At 33.6% G+C, this 24,178-nt stretch overlaps 1 pseudogene; it reads right to left on the reverse strand.

The window, feature by feature from the left end:
• LOC149167222 (calcium-transporting ATPase 1, endoplasmic reticulum-type-like) overlaps positions 1 to 17,952 on the reverse strand; it is a 31,230-nt pseudogene extending 13,278 nt beyond the window's left edge.
• Between the last annotated feature and the right edge of the window lie 6,226 nt (positions 17,953 to 24,178).

The raw sequence follows: 24,178 nt of genomic DNA on the forward strand, positions 1-24,178 counted from the left end.
CACTCCAGGCCAAATTATGCATGGCTCATAGGGTTTAATATCTCCTCTCAAAACTTATTTTGCTCTCCTCTACTGAGCCCAACACTGTGGTAGAAATGTGGTCAATTTGTCAACCCTCCTTAAATCCATTTTATCGACCCAACAACTCTACCTTCAAAACCTTGCAAGAGGAGATGAAGATATTTTCTGATCGTTTGAATCATGACACCTTACTGTTTTGTGATTTCTGTAAATATTTTATTCCAGAAATGAACTAAATTTATTTGGTTTTTGTCTGTACAACAGTGCAAGTAGCATGCTCATATCATTATGTTTTGATGAATCATTGGTAAATCAAGAAGGAATATTTTGTAAGGGGTAGAGATCCTGAGGCCCTATACAAAATGTTTATGATACATTTTGAAGGGTTCCGAATTTTGTTTCAAAGGGGGCTATGGAACTGTTAATGGAGAAATGGAAATTGTATGCTCTATCTAAATATTAATAAATAGTTTTTGTGATTCTTCTTGCATAAGGTTGTTGTATGTACTATGTTTTATGTTTATTCCATTCATTTGTGTTTTTCCTTCTTAGATGGCATGTAATAGTAGTTTTTGGATGTCGTTGTATGAAATCATGGATTCATCTATGTTTAATATTGAACCAAGATGCCTATGCTAATGAGATCTGACATCCTTAATATGCGATCCATGTAATATAAAATATCATTCAAATGTTCATTCCTTCATTTCTTATTGAAGTCGGATGCATAAAATTCTATGTTTAGCCCTATGTATTTGACTTCTCTTCTACATATTCTTTTTTCACGGTTGCTACAATGACCAATGAACTATATGCTTCTATACGTTAGCCACGAGAGATTGATATTTAAGTCTTTTGTGAGTCTAATTTGATATAAATGGTAATCTACCATCTTGAAAGAGATTCCGAACCAATTCTATTAAAAATATGTTAAATGTTGAGTGTCAGTGAACAGTTGCAATTGATCTTATGAACACTCTTTTAGATGTCCTAGGCATTGGTCTCTTTTCAACCTAGGGGTTGTCTCTAGGAGCAATATCACAAGCGTTACATACATTTCCTCTTCCTACGATATTAGTTTGCCCGCTTACGCCTAGTCCAGATTCATCAGTCGCAGGTTTATGACAAAATTTATAGTCATATATAATTAATGTCAAATTTGATTATTACAAAATTCAATGTCTGATTTTTGTGGGATTCATAGGCAACAAAATGGAAAATTAGATAGGAATCCTTCATTGTGCAGAGTGGGGAGGTGCAAAGGAACCTTTCATTGTGTGGACCTCCGTACTCCACACAATGAATTTCCTCTACACTTCAAAGATTCTACACCTCTACATTTTTCACAATTAACTTCCTCCACACTCCAAAGACTTCGCACCTCCGCAATAGCTCATTCAAATGTCTTACATTTTATTTGAATGATAATTGTAAAGTTAATGTTTACAATATATGTGGTATGGTGCCTATAAGGCTAAGACTAGATATGACCAATTTTCCTTATCATATTTAATGTAGATAATAGCCATTTTGGTGGAATATATATATATATATATATATATATATATATATATATATATATATATATATATATATCGAACTAGGGGTCTCCTCATTTCAATCTCATCGTGGCTCCAATCCAGAAGCTTGTGGTTTATGGGCCCATATTAACTGGTTTTTCCACCTTTCTTTGTACGAATGAAGCTCGCGTTTATCAAATCCCCAAACCAAAGTCACACATAGGACCACTATTCTCCTCTATGTCACTTCAACCTCGAAATCATGCTTCCCTAATCTCACCGTGATTCTTCTCAGTCCACAACTCCTCAAGCCAAGCTCGCAATCTACCTTGACATCACAAGTCAACGGGTTAGAGCTTCAACTCGGTTGGGGGCGTAGGAGCTTCACTCAATGAATGTCTGACATATCACGTGCATTTGTGGCATACTAAACAATACCCTTAATTTTAGTACATATTAGAAAATACCTCTAAAAACGACATTATTTAACCCCCTACCAATATGAATCTAATACACCTTCCCAATTAAAAAAATCCCTACTTTCACTAGATATTGTAGCCATCAATTTGTTCATTATCATATTTTTATACCCTTTTATATTTTTTCATTAATTTTGAGCTCCATTTTTTATACTTTCCAATATAAAAACCCTTTACCCCATATTATATTCTCAATATATTATCACATTTATTACTCAAAATATATCCCCAAATATGAATGTACGTGGTATGGTATTGCTCCCCAGTGAAACCCCAGTGGTCAGGGGTTGGCCCCTTCTCCATTCTCTCCATGAATGTTGACTAGGGTCATGCCTGACCACCTAGCTATGCCCCATCCGAGTCAGGGATCGGGTTGGTCATCTCCTTACCACACTTGCATTGTATTGTGGCCCCGACCACATACACCCTGATTCCATTTGTCTACACTGACCAACACTTGGACTTGGTTTTGACGTTATCCACTACGCATTCAATCACCGACATTCTCACCTTCTTGACATCAATTCTTGTCACTCTTGGCAATACTTTAGCTCGAATTATAGCCTCTCTAATGAAACAAGTGAACATAACAATGTAACAGGGATGCATGAACAAAAGTGAGCAATAGAATTTGGAATAAAACACACAGACTTTATATATTAAAGGAAAAATGATTCACATTCAACATGAACCTTCACTAGAAAAGCCTCCTCAACCTTTATTAATGAATACTCCCACTCCATTGAATTCATTAAATGTCTCCATTTTGACTATAACAACCTCCTTGAAATATTTGACATTGTTTTGTTATCTATGAAATTTGTTGTCAAATATGTTCTTAAGGTTGTCTACCATTATACTATTTCGAGCACATCTAATTTCATAAAAAATGTCTTGAAAATATATTATTTAGTTATCAAAGAAATCTAAATGGACAAACTAATGGAATTTCCATCGGGATCCCTGTTGTCACCTATCATCGCATGTCTAAAGACATCTAATTCAATATGGAAGTCAAACATGATAACAAACTCCTATTTGTTGATATTATTCTTATTTGCAATACTAATTGTTCGCTATCTCATTGAGTTTTTAAAAAGAAAACCCATACCAACCATTATCTCAATGTCAATTCACACTATCACCCATCCCAAAAGTGGGGGTCCTCAACACCCTAGCCACTTGTGCATTCCCTATCTCCAATAATAACCATTGCAACTTTGCAAATTGTTACGTTAAAAGAGACCTTCAAACCAATGGCTACTCTCGCCTGTAAACTAAAAATCCATTTTTATTATATGGTTTTCCCAGTTCTAACTACCTAAACTTGCAAAATCTCATATCCCAAGCCTTTCTCCCTTTCAGTCAAGGTACCACTAACAAGATTTCCTAAATCCTATAAAAAAATGAAAACCATTAAAAACCATATAAAACTCTTTCACCTCCATCAAAGATAAATGTGACCCCTTCCATAAATAAGGCATTTACAAAAAAAATTATTCCTATTGTACATTCGACATAGGCCAAATTGGTCATTCCTTCCTTGACAGAATTAAAGGACATATCATTGACACCAATCATTCTCATATAAAAAGCACAACCGTAACTAACATTCCCTCTCCACTAAACATCAAATTTTCTTTGACCAAATCAAAGTTTTGTAGTGTCATGATCCGGATTATCCACAATTTCTAGTTCGAGGTTGCAAACCCCAAAGGGGTTCCATCATCAGGACAAATCAAAGTTCTCAGATAAATCCCCCAATATCACTCACATAACATGTGAAGCCATTAAAATATCAATCACCTCAAAAACATTAGTAAAAAATGGTTTCCCCCTTAGTCAATCTATATCTCCCATTATGATTCCTTACACCATTAATCTTTGTATTTATCTTGTTCTTGTCTTCTCTCCCATTATGATTCCTTACACCATTAATCTTTGTATTTATCTCTTTATTTTCTTCCTCATGTCTGTTGTACTTTTTTCTCCTCATTTATTTCCTTCTTTTTGTTTTACTTCATCCTAATTTCGATTCATCTTCGTAATCTTCCTCTACCCCTTTCCCTCTTATGTATCTCTCCATTTATCCTCATTCCCCAATCTTTTCCTCGCTTTTTCCTAAATCTTTACAGCTTAAAATTTTATTTATAATTATTTTATAAATTTTAATGTTTAATGGTATATAATCATATACATTACTTATTTTAGATAAATAAATAAAATAAAAAATAAAAATATAAAAATCTTCAATTTAGAACCAACTTTACCAATATTTAAAAAATGACCATTTTACTTAGGGAGAGACTATAAATATACCTTTTTTCAAGCCATTTAGATTACCATAATTACGGAGAGGGTTCACATCATTAGTAATTCATTTATTCCAGCTGGCAACGACATTTCTTAGTTGAACATTTTTCTATTCATTTACTCTAGTCACTTGTTGATAGTTTTTGAAATGTAATAAACATGATGTTTAGAATGCCCAAATGGAATTCACCCCGTCAATAATTTGAATTCACTCCGTCAAGAATTGTTAATAATTGAAAGGGAAGAAAAGAAAAATATTACAAATTCTACCAACTTTTTAAATTGTAGATTCAATTTAAATCTAAACTTCAGAATCATTTTTCTTTACTTAGTAAATTGTAATTATTTTCGCAACATTGCATGCAACCTGCTCATTATTTGGTGTCTTGTTCATGTAGAGTGAGCAGATTTAAGAGAAATTGAGATATAATTTTTTAACAGGAATTGGGATATAAAAAAAACTGTTTTATTTGATGCTTTTCAAAATTCCACCAAGTTGTTAGATTAATCTTTATTAATGTTAAGTAATATCCAAATTTTAGTTAAGTAATTTCTACATTTTTGATAAAATTCTTTTGAAAGACTAACTCTATATATATAAAAACATTATTATAGATGAACTATTTAATTTTATGGATTAACTATTTAATTTTATAAATTTTTTGGATAACAATTTATAATTCATAACGTTTTTTTTGAAAAACAAAACAAATGTGAACACATTATTTTGTTTGGTTGTTTTAAAAAGCTTTAAATTGTTTCTAAATAGATTTTATAGTTAAAAAAATGTGCTTATTTATTTAAGATACATTTTATAATCTGTGATGTTATTTGTTATTTGATTATATGTATAGTAATTTAACAATTATATTGGGTAAATGTAAAATGGTAAATTATTTTACTAATTATATATTTATTGAGTTAAAGACAAATAGAAGTTAACGTTGACAATTTGATTTGTTAAGGAAAGGAGACGACAAGAATATACAAACATATTTGATATATATACATGAAATTTATGTTTTTAATTAAAAGAAATTATTCTGTCACCCAATAAGAAAATCTTTATTAACATTTTTTTTTTAAATTTATCATAAATTTAATAATTAATAAAATGTGCTTATTCATTTATTATGATCCATTTTATAAAGCATGGTGATATTTGTTATTTGATAATAAATATAATAATGTAATAATTGTACTAGGTAAATGTGAAAAATAAACAATTTCACTAAATATAAACATAAATTTAGAAATCTAAAAAAATTAACATTAATTTTGTTAATATAAATGAAACAACTAAAATATATCAACATTTTTTATTTATATATACAAAATCTAAATCTTTATTTTAAAACATATTATTCTGCCGCCTTAAAAACAAATGTATCTATCAACATTAAAAATATAAATATTTATCAACCTTAAAAAAACAAATGTATCTATCAACATTAAAAATATAAATATTTATCAACCTTAAAAATATAAATATATAGATAAGAAATTTGTTTCCCTATATATAAATAGGAACTTTCGTCGTTTTGTGTTTCACTAGATTCCTTGTTATATAACATTAAAGGAGTATTTTTTAATCAAACTTCATAAACAGCCACTTTCGTTTTGTGTTTAGCTAGATCCCTTGTTATATAAGATTAAAGGTGTATTTTTTAATCAACTTCATTTGGCATTTTTTTTTCCAATTATAAATTTTAGAGATTCTCTTAACTGGGTCTATTTAGCCCATTCGTAAGTGATTCGTAAACGAGTTCAAGATTTTCCAAGCAAGCAAATCCAACCTAACAATGCCCAGTCTAGGAAAGGTATAGATATTTTATTTTTTGTTTTGAATATCGATTAGGAAGAAATATATGTTTTTAATTATTAAATTTATTTAAATTATATAAACTTAAATTATATAAAAAATTCAATTAAATATTTATAGTCCTTAATTTTTTTGTTTTTTTTGGGAAAAAACAGATTAACTACAGCTTATAATTTAAAAAAAACATATATTCTCAATCATTAAACCTATTCAAACTATATAAAAAATTTAATAAAATAACTGTAGTACAAGAAATTCCATAGACATTATTCAATTCGAACAGCTTTGCCACATGACTACGTTAACGCATGACGAATTGAGACATACCAACGTATGTTATTGGTGGAGGAAATTTCTCCGGCGTCTGCTGTGGATCCGCATTTTGCGGTGGGGCTTGTTCTCCGATCCTGAATGTGTCTGCAACACCTTTTTAAGTATAATTAATTATCTTCGCTCTTAAATAATTCACCAAATCCAATTTGCTCTACGTTATGCACAGATGTCTGGTCTGTCATGCTTGATCGATTATGACTAAACTTCAACACAATTGTCGCGTGCTCGATTTTTTAATAAGATGATCAGACCGCTTCGCTGTACACCCCACTAAAAATCTCAATAATTCTTCGCCAAAACAGCAGACAACACCCTTCCACAATCCACTTACACGAAATTTCAAGGAATTGGTAGTTTTGTACAATATAATACATATCCTCCCTTTTTTTCCCTAGACGGTTGGCTAAGACCGCCACATTCCAGCTACAGAAAATCGCAGCGAATTTGTATTTGTGTACGACATATTCTCTTTTCCCATGCATTGTGCGCTGTTTCTCAAATAAATATGCCGGAATTGAAAAACCCTTCCTGTCCCCGGCCCCACTGCGAATGCCATAAGTTAGTTACTAGCCAAGTGTTCCATGCCCACATCTACTGATGATCTAGTAGGTGATGTAGTACACCATGCACCGGGGGCATTGGAGCCCGATTTTTATTCGGATCTCTCGACGTGTATCTTTTGAAAGTGTTGTTATTATATTTTAAATTAAAAAATAATGTTATAATAAAAATAAAAAAATATATTGTAAAGAGTGGATGTGTAAATTTATTTTTCTATTTAAAATAAAAATAAATTATATTTTAAATTGAAAAATAATGTATGCTATAATAAAAATAAAATAAATAAATATGTTATAAAGTAATTAGAAATAAAAAAAATGTTTGACTAAAGATGTTTAAACTTTATACTTTTGAAAAATATTTGAACAAAATATTTAAATAAACTATTTGAAGATCCATATTAACTAATTTATATTGATTTCAACTTCATATATAAAATTTATTAAAACCATCATAGATCCAACTTAAGCGCGAGAAATCAAATTTTTTTAGGCGCAAACCTTTTTTAGAGTGCAAAAAACAATGTCTAATTTTCAATTGTTTAAATTGGATTACATACCTTAAACTTGTAAATGCAAAAACCTTTACCTAAAAAATGATTAATATATAAAATACTAAGATCACCTCAAACGTTTTAACCATAAAAAGATATTTTTTTCAACAATTTTATATGCATATATATAATTTTTTAAAACACTATATAAAATATTATACATAACAAGTGAATTGAGCCATTTTATTACCACACATTAAAGTGGTTTTTTTGTTATTACTCAAAAATATATTAATAACAAAAAACCGTTTTAATATGTGTTCATCTAGGTTGGTTATAACTTACATTGCTTTTCTATTTAGAGAATATTTTATTTTATTTTAAGAGGGACACACGAACATACTTACTTAAATGTTATAGAAATTACATACATTGAATTTGTAAGTCCAAAAACTTTTTGTTGGATTTCGATAAAAAACAAATACCTAAAAAATGATTAAATTGTAAAGTACTAAGATCACTTCAAACATTTTAACCATAAAAAAATATTTTTTCTAATAACTTTGTATAATATATACATAATCTTTTAAAACAATATATAAAATATTTTACATAACATGTATATTGAACCATTTATTACTGCATATAAAAATGATATTTTTATTATTACTTAAAAATATATTAACAATAAAAAACCATTTTAATTATTTAGAGAATATTTTATTTTTATGCTTAAAAAACATCATAAACTTTAAATTGATCACTTACATATTTACACATGTTTTCACACAAATACTCTTAAACTCAATAAAATATTTTAATATTACATATAATAAAATATTTAATATACATTATTCATAAAATATTTTAATACTGATTAATATTAACAAATTAATACTTATGGCTCTAAATATTTATATCAGACCTTGAAATGAATCTATACTGGTACTTTTCAAATGCAGAAAAAGTGAAATGAATCTGTACTGTTACTTTCTTAACGCAAAAAACTGAGATAAGCCATTGAAGCGTGGTCCGCCCTCTTGATCAGGGGACTGCAGCACGGGCGAAGAAGATTTCAAGGACTGGGTTAGAGACGCCCGGAGTTTTGGGAAGAAGAAATCGAATCTAGTAAGAAGTTTTGTAGGAAGCCTCGTCGAACAGAAGATCGGATCAGAGAAAGCTGACGAACTGTTTCAGAGATTGGAGCGCAAGTAGGGAGAGTTCTTGGAAAAGGGATTATTCATCCCTCCCGTTATGTCACTTCCGTTATTGCTGCTCTGGTGAAGAAATCACTGAGACCAACTGTAAATTCACTAATTTGTCTCAGCAGTTTAAGGAGATGGAATCCAACAATGGCGATGGTGTGTTTATGTTGGGGTCATTTCGTAGTGGTTGGTATAATTAATTAATGCCTGGTTTCGATTTCACGTATAATCCTGTCGGGCATGACTGTCAGCGATTTCATTGGTTCTTCGACAGAAATACGTTGAACGAGGCTATTGATCAGCTCTAGCTGTAAGTATTTATAATGATGCAGGGAAATTATTAGAGCTCATTAAGCTTCGCATGCAATTATAAATAATGCGCAAACCATGGTTACCATGCTTTAACTTATGGTTACAAGATTTTCCTTGACGACAATGAAATCAATATATATTCAGTGATTTAGGTCTAGCCAATATGATCGTTATGAATCAATGGCCTATAATGGTATAAATTATGAGAAATCTCTGTTAATTAATTAGGGAAATGGAATTGAATGTAGGTTAAAATTAGGATATTATATAAAAATTTATTATTATTTTAAAATTCAGAAGGGTTAATAAGCTTTCAAATTAACAATATCATGTTTGATGAGTAATTAGTTCGATATTTTTAAAATAGTTATTATAGATTTATTAACATTTATGTATATAACAATATTGGTTTATATTTGTTTTTTTAAATAATAGAATAATAAAAATCAATTTAATTAAATTAATCATTATAGTATTGATTAAAATGACATAATAATAATAATAATTTTAAAGTTGAGAAATGCAATTTTATAATGGAAGGAAATAATGTTTTTTATTTTAAACGAAAGGGGTAGGTGTGTTTTTATTTAATTAATTTGGTTTGAATGCCAAAACTTTTTATATCTTTTTCTAGATCTTCATCATCCAAGTTCAAAAATGTCCAAAAAGACCTAAAGTACTAATTATCTTACTACATACTTCTATTCTAAGCTGAAACTTTTTATATGTCCTCCAAAATACTCCTTATATAACTACAAACTTGCATAACATAGATTAAGATTTGTGTGTTGATGGCTTCAGTATCTTAGTAATTACAGGTTGATTGCCCAATTTTTTGTTCTATTCAGCTTCTGCTTTTCAAGTTGCTTTCTTGAACAACCTTCCTTTCTTTTTCTTGATGCTTTCTCTCTCATGATTTTTACCCTCATCCACTCAAGTTATGGTCTGCACCATGTTGCAAGTGATTAACCTCGTTTATGAGGGACCACCTTTAGCATTACCAAACTTGAATGGGGGATTTCCTTTATTATTCACGGGAACCTTTAAAGTTTCTACAGGGGGTAGCTCCATGTGTTGTAGATCTAAAGTATTCTTGGGTTTTGGAACCTCCTATATTTCATTTATCTCCTCATCTTCTTGATTTGTTATTATTGTGTCTTCTCTAGAATCTCCTTTGTTGGAATTAGGATTTGAATCCTTGAGATCGTTCTCAGCATGATTCTACAAAACATCAAATTGGTTTGCTGATAATGAAGCCCTATTTTTATTTTGAGTATTTTGATTCCTTCCCACTGATGAGCTACCTCTATTCCCTCCTCTCCTTTGAGATTTCCACTACTCCTCTTGATTTGATGGTGGATTTGTGCCCTTACTAGCATAGGCTTTCTTACAATATCTCACTGAGTGATTGTATTGATGATAAAATCTACTTTTAAATGGGATCTACTCATAATCAAGAATATGACAATGAGTATAATCCCCCATAGTGAGGTTTATTTAAGAAGGCGAGCCCTTCTCTAGATATACCTCAACACAAATTTTAGCACATGCAAATAGAGAACCCTTTGGTTCAGTTCTATCAAAATATTTTCCGACTACATTTTGAATTTCTCTAGGGCAATCATCACTACAATAGGAGTGTGGAAGTCGAGGAGCTTAACCCATAATGGGACTGCATTCGAGATATCTTCATATGGGTTAAATGTAACATACCCCCATAAAAGGGACTAAGTTTGAGATATCTTTGTATGGGTTAAATGTAACATACCCCCATAAAACCCATAACCCACACTAAGGGTTCAAGGAAGAAGTTGTTGTGATCATATAACCTCTAATGTTTAGTTCTGGAAATGGTGTTATAAAATCCCTCAATTTCAACTTCTTTGAAACCATTAACAAACATTACCATCATGATCAACTTGTCATGAACTTTTCAACAATATAAGTTTTATCAGAATCTGACTCCCGGATCATAAGTTATGGCCATTTAAAGTTTTGTGCAACAAAACCCTAGCCACGTGAGTAAGAGTGCTACAATGTGGACTTGTATGGTGCTCCACCTCATCTAGTGGTCCAATTCACCCACCTTGTGGCCATTTCCACACCACTTGAGCCTAGGGTCCACAATTGAGGAATCATCGTTGACCTCCCCTAATGAAATCCTTAATGCAAACATCTAAGGCCCTGACTCCTGAACTAGTCTAGGTCGCAACCGCTAATCACTGATCTCGTCAATGTCCTAACCCCTAACTAAGGTTGGGATTAGCCCACTAGTCATGACATATATCTAGGAGCAACTTTATAAGGTTTTTCCGCCTTCTTAACCCCCGAGTAATGTCGTGCTTGGTCCACTAGTTAGGATATTTTGTCCATTATATAACCGTGAAGGATCTCGACCCCAAAAGGCCCTGACTTTCAACACTTCGTCAATTTTACAATTCTAACCATTATTTTACTCTATTAGAATTTCTCTAGTTTGACCCTAATTTTACTTAGACCTTAAGGATTTAAATAAAAACTCGGAGTTTGGCTTTGATCCATCTAGTCTAATTGATCAAATAAAGAAAAACAAGGCATGTGAAGAACAATTAACACATGTAAAGGGTCTTTCTTAAACATTAAACATTTAAGAGTTTTAACATGCTTACAACCAAGCTTGCAACTCCACGAAGACCCAAACCATATTTATGCCTTACACATTTAGCGTTTAACAAGACTAAGAGTCCTACATTTGAAATATAAATTAAGTATGAAAAAAATATGAGTCACAAAACCTGAATGAATGCATATAACACAATAAACTTACGTACAAAGCAAATCTCAACTACCTCTTTCTTCAGATTTAGCCAGTAGTAGAACTTCCTCTTCAGCTAGTAGTAGAACTACTTAGTTAATCTTTCCTCTTCCCTCTTAGATCATGGATTTGTGGTCTCATACTTCATGCCATTACATCACTACATTAAAAAAGTTAGGAAATGTACCAGGGGTGTCACAAACCCCACCCCCTTAAAGGGAAAACCATCCTCGATGTTCTTGTTAGCATGGAAACAAACAAAAACAGAGTGTTATCCACATATCTTGTAATGCATCCTCCCACATTTACCCACTTTCACTGTCTTGCAGGGGTAAACATGAGTTGAGGTCTACTATGACATGACTCGACCTCCTAAGTATAGTTAAGGAAGTGGAATCGACAAACTGAAACCTTATCGACCTTCCTTGGGAGCTACAAGACACCCAAGAGATAAACAATGAATCCTATTGCCCAAATCTTGGGTTAGAATTCTTTTTGAGTGACCTATACTCCCAAACACATGCATGACAAGGCCCCCATATGGTTGAGGGCCTCCAACCACATGCATCAACCTACTAGGTAGTGGTTGTGACCTAAATTCCTCAGTTCAGAGGGTGTGGTCCCAGATTCTGAACCTAAATTCTAGGCCAACCTCTAGACTACTGCCCAAATCTCAACGAGGCTTTCCAAAATAATAAAGAACACTAGGAAAAATATATTCATACATAATTTTGATCAAAACTTTACCTAACCAAACCTAACAATGTCAATCATTTCATCAAACATATTGAGAAAATGTAATCTATAGGTCATGAATGCATATTTGAACAAAGGGGTCTGATACTTATATGAGAATCATCAAGAAGGTTTAGTGCCCTCTCATAATAGATACAATAACATGTGTTATCTCATGCATGCATTAACCATTCACCATCTAATCAAAACGTGTCAAGATCGATAACTATAACCTATTGTGAAAGCATTCTTATAACTAGCATATAACCATAATAATAACCATGATAGAACAACCATCAAAGACTCATAATAACAAGTACAAATACTCATGAAATAAAAGAGGAAAAAATATCTTATTAACATATGCAAAATCCAACTAGGTCATGGACTTCCATGTACCACCCCACCATAGATTGAGTTGAACCAAATATTTCTTTCAACCAATCATTCCCATGCCATCTTCCAAGAATGAGTGTGGGACTCTAGGCAAAAAAAACCAAGGCTTATCGGAGATTAAATCACCTCCAGCCTCAGGCTTTACCACAATCCTGCCAAAACTGCTCAATGGATTAGTAGGCCCAAAACCAATACATAAAAAACCATGGATTCTCAGATATTAAACCACATCAAGCCTCAGGATTTACCGCAATCCCACAAAAAATCGGTCAAGGGATTACTAGGCCCAAAACAAGCTTGGATGCCTCAACATTTCTTCATCAATACATTGAGGAATTTTCTTGTCTCCACCCTCAAGATTTATCGCAATCCTCCCAAAACTAGTCTAGGGATTCCTAGGCCTTATGGAAATTTCCTTGAGACCACCTCACATGGTTTCAAAACCATTTGTAAATCCAAATCTCAACTAAATGAAAAAACCCCATCACATCATGGCTATCCAAAAATGACAAGTCAAGGCTGAAACCACTATCACATCTGGAAAAACCCATGTCAATGACAACAAGAGAACCAAATACACACATGCATGTACCATGCATTCACCAACAACCTAAGAAATTCCACATGCAACCTGTTACCTGCAAATATTCTTGCTGAAGTTGCTTGCTCCAACTTTTCCTTGCTTGTCCTTTTCTTTCCTTTGTTTCCTTTTCCTTCCTTTTCCTTCCTTCTTCCAATGCTAGAGTGCTACAAGAATTATCTTAGTGTGCAAGAGCATGAGATAATAGAGAGAGAGCTCCAAAATTTAACGGACGAAAGGTTATGAACTAATCCTGAGAAGTATTTTTATTATTCATGCCTCTAATTTCTTCATTTTCCTCTATTTTCCTTTCAATTTTCCTCTCATGCAAACATGTAACCTTTCATCTCCCTTTTCTCATATTTTCCTTTATTTTCATAAATAAAATTCCAATTAAGGCCATGGGGGCTTCACTCAATGAACCTATGACATATAACATGTGTTATTGGCATACTAAAGAATACCCCTAATTTGACTACATATTGGAAAATTTCTCTAAAAATCACATTATTTAACCTCTATCAATATGAACCCAATACACCTTCCTAATTTAGAAAATGCCTACTTTCACTAGATATTGTAGGTATCCATTTTTTCATTAACATTTCTTACACCCCTTTATATTTTTCCCAACATTCAACTTTGAATATGTGTCTCATGACCTTCTTCTTATTTTCCTTTATTAACTTTATTACATGAAATTTAGCCTGAGGCTATTACAGACCCCTCCCCCTTAGGGGAACACCATCCTTTGTTTTCTATGCCACTTATAACCAACAATTGAAAGGCAAATCATACTACCCATGGAGCTTTAGAACCCAACTTGATGTAGTATATACAATACAATCTTCCGAAAATAAAAACCAACATGACAACCATACCGTTTATTAGATATTTGTAACACAACTCATTGCAATATTTATAATAACAACCATATATAAACATATAAATATACTAAAACTCCTTTTCCTCAACCAAAAAATAATGAAGGATACATAGCCCGCATTTGATGAACCATACCCATGTAGCTTCATCACGGCCAATGTGCTTCCACTCCGCTTTAAGTTGCTCAATTCCTCTGTTCCAGAGCATGAGCTATTTCTGCTGTAATATGCAATGAGGTTTTGGTTTGAATTCTCCTTCTGGATCCACCTAAAATACTAATCAATCAATCAAATGATCAATATAGTTCACATATATTTTAAGCAATGAAACATGGAAAACATCATGTACTTTCATTGTTGGAGGAAGTGAAAGTATGTAGGCCACTCGTCTAATCCTCTCAAGGATCTCGAAAGGCTCACAATAGAAAGGTGCCAACTTGGCACATGATCTAATCCTCAAGGAGCTCTTCTTGGGCTCTATGTGTAAGTACACATGTTCCCCAACCTAAAACTCTTTAAATTTCCTATGGTGATTTGCATAACTCTTTTGTTTTTGGTGTGTTTCCTTTATATTATTCTTGATAACCTACATTTGTTGTTCCATCTCTACCAACATGCCCGGTCCTATTAGTACATTATACACTCGATCACTCTAATTGATTGGAGTATTACGACTTTGCCCATAAATTTCCTAAACTAGACTCATCCTCAGTGACTTTTGATACCCATTATTGTAATAAATCTCAACCAATTGAAGATATTCCTCCCACACTCCCTGTTGGTGCATAACATACATTCTCAACATGTCCTCCAAAATCCTGTTGACTGTCTTTGTCTGTCCATCTTTCTGTCGATGATAAGATGTACTTAATGAAAACTCTATACTCAAACCTGCAAATAACACCTTCCAAAACCTAGAAGTGAACTTAGTCTCTCTATCAAATAGAACCTTCTTAGGAATACATGTGCTACCTCACTAGTTGAATAAGTAGACTTCACTAGAACTATGTGAGCTACCTTAGTCAACCTATCAACGACAACCATTATAGAATCATGTTTTCTAGATGTTCTCAGCAAACCTATAATGAAGTCCATAGAAATGACCTCCCATTTCCATTCCAAAATTAGAATCATTTGTAGTAAACCATCGTGATTCTTACACTCTGCTTTTACCTGCTAACAATCCAAACACCTTGCAACAAACTCAACTACCTCCTTTTCTAGATTCAGCCAATAGTAGAACTTCTTCACAGTTGTTAGTGTCTTTTGATATCCTGGATGACCTAAATATGGCTTGACATGAAATTCCTTCAAAATAAGCTTCTTGAAGTCATTGTTGTCCGACACATATATATTTTCCCTAAATCTCACCAAACCATCTGTTGTGAGATGATAATCCACATCCTGATCACTTGTGCCCAATTGTTGTAACCTATTCCTAAGATCCATATACCTTTCATCCTGTTGTCTTGACTATAATATCTGATCCTATAAATCTGTCCCATATGATCTAATAGCTGCTATGTGATTCCCCTGCATTCTTCTACTAAGAGCATCTACAACCCTATTCTCATTACCCTTGATGTACTTGATCTCGAAGTCAAACTCACTAAGCATGGCCAAACATCTAGCTTTTTCGAAATTTATATTAGGTTGGCAAAAAAAATATCTTAGCCCACTGTGATCACTTATCAACACAAACCTCCTGCCAAGAATAAAGTGCATCCACATGTTCAATGCATGAATGATCGCTACCAACTCAAGATCATGTGTCACATAGTTCTTCTCGTGCTCATTCAGTTTCCTTGACTTGTAACATACTACCTATCCATATTTCATTAGGAATCCACCAAGTCCTCTCTTGAAAGAATCTATACACACCATAGAGCCTTTATTTATATTTGTAATCTTTAGATTTGGAGCTTTCGTCAACAACTACTCCAACTTTTCAAAACTAGTTGCACATTCCTCTATCCATTCAAATTTATTTCCTTTCCTTTGTAGTGATGTAATATGATAAAAAATATGTGAGAATTTCTTGATGAACCTCTTGTAAGAACCTGTTAATCCCATGAATGGTCTAACCTCATCCACATTCCTAGGAGTTGCCCATTCCATGATAGCTCTAATCTTTTCTAGATCCACTTCTATGCCTTCCTTGGAAACAACATGTCCCAAGTAATATACCTCTATCTCAAAGAAATTTCACTTACTAAGCTTGGCATACAATTTATTCTCTCTTAGAAATCTCAATATTGCTACTAAGTGTTCGACATGCTCTTCCTCATTCTTAGAATATATCAATATCTTCAATGAATACAATCCAAAACTTGTCTAGATAAGGACACAAAACATTATTCATCAAACACATGAAAGTATCTAGAACATTAGTCAAGCCAAAAGGAACTACAACAAACTCATAATGCCCATACCTAGTTCAGAAAGAAGTCTTGTATATGTCCTCTTCTTTGATGCATACATGATGATATCCTGATCTCAAATCAATCTTTAAGAACACTATTCCTCCCTTCAACTGGTCAAAAAAGTCATCTATCCTCAACAAGGGATACCTATTCTTGATGGTTACCTTGTTTAGCTATCCGTAATCAATGTACAACCTAAGAGTACCATCCTTCTTTTTCACAAACAATATTGGCGCACCCAAGGCGACACACATGGAATAATGTGTCCCTTTTCAAGAATTTCCTTCAACTATAACTTTAGTTCCACTAACTCTAGAGTGCTCATCGTATAAGGTGGCTTTGATGTTGGTGCTGCTCTTGGCACTAACACAATAGAAAATTCCACTTCCCTGTAAGGCAGTAGCTCTAAAATATCTACTGCATATACATCTTGAAACTATTGCAAAGGCAGATACCTCTTCAAGGCTTTTGCATCCTAAACATCCTTACCCTTATCATTAGAAACATGCAATATAAATAATACACACCCTTTCCTACAAATGTTCTTTTCTTGCATAGTTGTAACCATTCTCATTGATCTAGGCTTCTTCTTACCCTGCAATATTCTCTATTCTCCATTGTCATCCAAGCACTCAATATCCTTTTCATAACAATCCACCTTAGTCCTATGAAGGTACAATCTTACCGAGAAGAATATTGTATTATCCAATCGAAAGCACATCCAGATGCGCTAATGTAGGCATACCATTCAAATCATATGCACAAATTCTTACCTAATGATGAACACTTTTCTTAGTACCTATAGCCAACTGCCTAACTAAGACTATGAATTCACTTCATTTCTCAAACCACACTTATCCACCAAGTAAGGATGAACATAACTATAATTAGATCTAGGGTCAATAAAAATAGAAACAAATTGATCACATAGCTTACCTTCCATCTCAATAATGGATGTTTGGTGATCTACTTGCTTATTATAAAATGTTTCATATATTTGAGGAAATCTCTGCCCAACATCCCCAATTGTTTGTGCCTCCTCATCACTGTAAATCCGAGGCCTAGCACCATAATACGACATACAATTCTTCTTAAGATGGTCCTTTTCACATGTCCAACATTGTAATTGTCTCCTACCATCACCTCTATTCTACATCTCTTAAGGCTGAGCTCCATGTCCCTTCTCTACTAAATTAAACTTCTTGTAAGGAGAAACATGCTCCTTCTCACCTGCATCTTGAGGTCTTCCCTAATTTGGTGGCCATTTACCTTTAGTCTTGGAATTCCCTTTCCAACCATGATTAGACCCAGTCTTACACTTCGATTTCTCACAACAATGCTTCAACTTTCCAATGACTTATTCCAGCGACTGAGGCTCATCATACTCAATTCGACTCTTAAATGTTAATGGAAATCCATTGATAAATATATGAACTTTTGTCGTCTCATCCTTACGATATTGCACATACCTCAAAAAATCTAGGAACTTAGTCGTGTATTCCTCATTTGTCATTGACCCCATATTCTGCTCATAGAACTCCTTGGATTTTCCATCATAGTACCTTTCTGACAAATACTTCTTCCTGATGAGTCTCTTGAACTCATGCCAAATAATCTCCTCTATCCTCATGCCTCTTACAAAATTCACATCTTCCCACTAGATGTTTGCTTTCCCTTTATGACTAAAAATAACAATCATTGCCTTCATGTTTTCTATGTAATCATGAAATTAAAAGAACTTCTTCATCCCAAGTAACCATTCCTCTGCATCTTTTGGTTTTTTCAACTCGCAATCGAATTTAGGTGCCTTAGCTTTCTTGAACTCATCTGAAAAATATCCCCAATCACTCCCCTTGTAAGGATGATAGTGATGATGACCAAGGTATCTGTCTGAACTAGAAATAGAGTAGAACCATATCCACTACCTCTCCTAGCAGGTGTATCTGAGAACATTCAATCTTTGACTATCTCATATCTATCTGACCTGTTCGCACCATGAGACCTGCTGCCGTATGCCCCATTAGTCTTCTCCTCCTATCAATAACTGATCAATGGTTGTCCCTGTCTCTGAAAGTATGACAAACTCTGAAATATAAACTGCATGGACCTCTTCTTGTTTCTCCTATTCTTTGGCAAGTCTTTCTTGTGACTGAATGATTTTTCATTATCTACTTTGCAAATTATTATTTATAGCTTTAAACTTCTCAAAGTGTTTTCTATGCCACGAGAGTACCCATCACTTGGATGCCCATCTAATCTATAAGGAGAGTCTTGTGAACTATAATCCACCTTTTTTCTAGTCATCTCTAATCCTCTTCTTCTTACAAGCATACTGTGTTAGATAAGCCAAATATAAACATAATCAACATACCACTGTGAAGTTCATGGGAAACTATCTCGTCTGCAAAACCAGTCCATATTAGCACGATACATGTATATAAATAATCATATCAATATACCAACATTATCTCAATAATCATCCCAGTTACCATGCATGATGTCACAAACTATAAAACTGACTAGATACATGCTAATCATAGAAACTGTAATGCATGAATAAAAATAACCATAACAATGAAAGCATAAATACATGCATCTAACATATCACCCAAAGAGAATGGAAACCCGCTCTAATACCAATATATAACACCTACTCCCACATTTACCAAATTTCACCAGCTTATCAGGGTAAACATGAGATACAGGCTACTATGACATGACTAAACCTCTTAACTATAGTTAAGGAAGTGGAATCGATGAACTAAAACCTTACTAGCCTTCTTTAGGAGCTACAGGACACCCAGGAGCTAAATAACAGCTCCTAGTGCCTAAATCCTAAGTTGGAATTCTTTTTCAATGACCTAGCCCCCCAACGACTTGCATGACAAGACGTACATGTGGTTAAGGGCCTCCAACCACATGAATAAGCCTACCAAGTAGTAGTTGTGACCTAAAGTCCTCAATTCAAAGGGTGAGCTCCCAAATTTTGAGCCTAAATTCCAGGTTATCCTCCATACTATTTCCCATAAATCAGTGAGACTTTCCATAATGATAAATAATATCAAGACAAATCCATTCATACAAAACTTTGATCAAAACTTGACCTAACTAGGCATAACCATCACAGTCATTTCATCAAACATATTGAGAACATGTAATCTACAGGTCATGAATGCATATCTTAACATAGTGGTATTATAATTATCTAAGAATCATCTAGAAGGTCTAATTCCCTCTCATAATAGCTACAATAACATTTTTTAGCTCATGCACTCATTAACCATTCATCAACTAATAAAAAAATTTCAAGGGCCATAGTTAGAACCTGTTATGAAACCATGCTTGTAACAAACATATACCCAAAATAATAATCATGATAGAAAAATCATCAATTCCACATAATAAAAAGTACAATTACTCATGAAATACAAGAGGAAAAGAGCTCTTATTAATATATGAAAAATCCAACCTAGTCAGGGACTTCAACATGTTATCACTCTAATTTTCCTTTCGAAGTTAATGAAAGAAGAAAAGTCAAAGGTAACTACAAACCACTTTTGGAGATCAAAACCTAGCCTTTTTTATGCTCAGAGAGGGCTCTCTCTTTATAATTTAACTTTGTTTTAGTTAAGATGATTTTATGCTAGTTATTGTTTGCACATGGGTTTTGGTTTGAATTTAGGTGGTTGGATCACTTTAATTAGATGAATATAGGTTTTCTTTTACCATTGGGCTATGGAGTCGAATGTCAGACAAACAAGACTAGATTCAGTTCTAAAAACAGTGTCTACAGGGTAAGATAGAATAGTTACTGTAGATTTCAAAGGCTAAATGGTGAAATGGTTTCAAATTGGATCCAGGGAGCAATGAAGGGTTCCCTAGGCTAGACTCTGGAAGGAATGAAAGAAGTCAATTGGGATGGGAGAGCAATTAAGGGTTCTCAAATCCGGGTATCAGAGGAAAACATGTAAATGACTAACTGTGCAAAACAGAGTGTACTTAAACAATTTTTGAGTGATATCTCCATTTAATTCATTCAAATTTAGAACACATTTAAGATTATGAAACACATAAGAAGGTAATAATATCAAACAAAGAATATACTTCCCTGCAAATAGCTCATCTCATGAATCCTGTAGTGAAATACTTTTATTACTTGCTCCAATCCGTTGACTTGAAAATGGTACAATCACTCTTAGGTTTTCAGATCAAAATAACTATACAAATGTAAAATAATCCACCATAATACTTCAAATTATGAAGTATTTATAGAAAAGGAATTACAAAATATCTCAAACTGCATTCAGAACTAATCTAGGAAAAAGAAATATCTTCATGCAAGAAGATAGAGACAACTATTAAACTGCTACTTGTTGTCCCTATTATTTAGGTTCTACTGGCTTTGCTCTTTGATATTTTGCCCTTTATTATGGTTGGTTATTTGATATTCACGCTAGATGTTCTATTTTAATTTAACCTTTCTTCTGATACACTTTAACCTTGCTGACCTGTCAATATCATTTTACTGTGCTATTTTACTTTTTACTGTACATTTATATTTTACTCTATATTTATGATAGTAAATCATTCAGTTTTTCCCATATTTCCTCATCTGCTAATTGGATATTGAGCATTTTTTTGTATATTTCATCTGACTCTATATATTTGGCAAAAGTAGGCTTATTAATAAACAAGTGTTTTACCTCATGCTAGAGGTAAAACAAGTTTTCAAAAGTTTGATACAACACTTTTCCTGTGGGTAAGCCCTCCATGGATGAAGTGATTATCTATTCTCTGGCCACTTCCTTGATCTTCTTATTATAATCCTCACGTGTCATTAACTTATCATTTATTACTAAGGGATTAGGTAATCCCTTTTCCTTCAAAAGTTAGAACTTAGCCATGAACCTGTCAATGGCTAGTTGCATGTTTTGACACTTATCTTCTAAATTCAACATCAAATTCCTCTTAGTGAGGACTTTTCTAACTTCCAAAATTGTACCTGTCCTATCAGGTATCTCCAGTTCTTGCAACTCATCCTTATTCTCGGAGTTGAGGAAGTGGATGATTCTTGTTGCTTCCTTTGGCATATCTCCAAGTTCTATTTTAACCCTTTCAATGGCTTCTATAGCCTGCTTTATTATATCAGTCTATTAAAAAATGACCTGGATGGATGGCCAAATATCATTGACAGAGTCAATGATATTGGCCCATAGTTTCTCCTTAGCCTTACCTATAGGTTCATTGAGTGTCAGTTCATTATCTAGGCTTTTTATTCTTTCATTCATCCTTGTAGTCTTTTGTTGTTCTTCTTTATGCATGATTTGGGCAAGTCTATAATCTCTCTCCAGGCTGGTGACTTTGTCCTTCAGTTTGTTCATCTTAGTGGTCTGAATGGACATTTCTTCCATTGCTTTGACTAGCCTGTTTGCTTCATCACTTGTGGAGGATGTTGTTGTTGATCCTATTGCTGATGTAGTTGATGCAGATGTTGGTAGTGCAGTGACCATTGGAGCAGTGGAAGCTAATGATGCTACCAAAGTAGAAGGTACATTTGTGGTCACTGTTGGAATGATAGTTGCAGGAGCATTATCAATACTATCTTGTTTGAGCTGAATCAAGCTATCCAACTCCTTCTCCATCTCCTTTAACTGGTCATTCAGTTGCAGCACCAAGTCCATCATTTCCTCATGATTGGTCTGGCTTTCTAGGACTTCCTTTCTCTGTGGGTGCTTTAAATGAGGCAACTTGAGCTGTTTCTTGAGGGTTGCTATGTCCTCATTCTTCTTTTTGATCAATTTCTCTGTGGCCTTAATATCACTTGGGTCATGGCCCAGTTCAATGACCAAGTCCTCCAAGGACTTTATCCTGGTGTCTTTAGCCTGTGAAGAGGCCCTCTCCAATTTGTATTGAGTTGTTACATTATCCAATGAATCCTGTAGCTTATAAGCAGCCATGGCCTTTGTTGTGAGGGTGGAGTAGATCATTTCTCCAACCTGCTTGTGAAACTCTATTTGATCAATGGGATGAACATCCCTGGCCAAGACCTCAAAATTAGTTTTCTTGTAATTTGTTGAGGTCTTCAGTTGTTGTATAGTGGGTTGCAAAAATGAGACCTGCATTTTTCCTTCTTTAATGTCAAAGGCTGACATCAGTCTGGTCTGGTTTGGTGGTGTAAGCTTGAGGTACTTGGCATATGTTTCTGCCTTCAATTTTTCATTCCTCATATTTATCTCTTTGCATCTATCTTTGATATCCTTTTCCTTGTCAGCTGGCCTAACATAGGAAGAGAACTCCATACTCTACTATCTATCCATCATTTGTGTGTTGGAGGTTGATGGCTGCTGCGTTTCCTCTGATGTAGCTGCTTCTTTACTTCTCTGCCCCATTGCCTCAGTGTTAGTTATTTCCTCTAATGCAATGTTCTCCTCCTATTCAAACACAAGATTCAACTTGGGCCTTTTGCTTAGCTCAAACAGCTGATCAGTAGTCTCCATGGCAGAGCTAGATGCCTCCTCCCTGCATGGGGGCTTCACTGAAAAGGAAATACCATATCATGTGCGTTAATATTGGGGGATAAAAAATGAGGAAAAATGAAATAATATATTGAGCATATAATAGGGGGTAGATGGTTTTTATATGTTTTATAGCAATATGTGTATTATAAGGTATTGTTTATACAATACATTGGCCAAGCGGAGGCAAAAAACAAGTGGGCTGGAGAAATAGAGGTTTAAGAGTATTGTGGGAGGGAGAAAGAAAACAATATGGTAATATTAGGTCCATAGTAGCCTAATATTCAAACCTATGGCCCTAGTATTGACATGCAAGTCATGGTAATGTTAAATTCTTGAATGTCACTTTTACTTAAATTTTTAACATTACCATGAAATGACACAGGATGTTTGAGAGTGGTTCTAACCTCATTATATTTCATATGGAGAAAGTAGAATTTTAGATCTCACTTAAAATCCAACAGACTTATTAGTTTTTCAGGATTTTAGGATTGGGGGGATCACAATGTTTCCATTGGATTTTGTCATGTACTAGGGTATGGAACTCATATTTAATCAAGAGAACCAAGCCCTCTATGTTCCTTTATGATAGTGACATTAGTTTTCAAACTCCTCTATCATGACCCTACTAAAAATGTACCTCACTCAAATGGAATCTTGACTTCACATGCTACATTTTTTCTATCTTATTGTTAATTCTTAGAGGGTGATATTATTGACAATGATCCCAAGATAGCCAATGATTTTGATGATATGTAGGTATTTATTGTAGCATGGCTTTTTGGATGTTAG

Source organism: Pinus tabuliformis, chromosome 5_1 (assembly GCF_031772625.1).
Source record: "Pinus tabuliformis cultivar Carrire ecotype Pingquan chromosome 5_1, CPIR1, whole genome shotgun sequence".
Lineage (NCBI taxonomy): Eukaryota > Viridiplantae > Streptophyta > Pinopsida > Pinales > Pinaceae > Pinus > Pinus tabuliformis.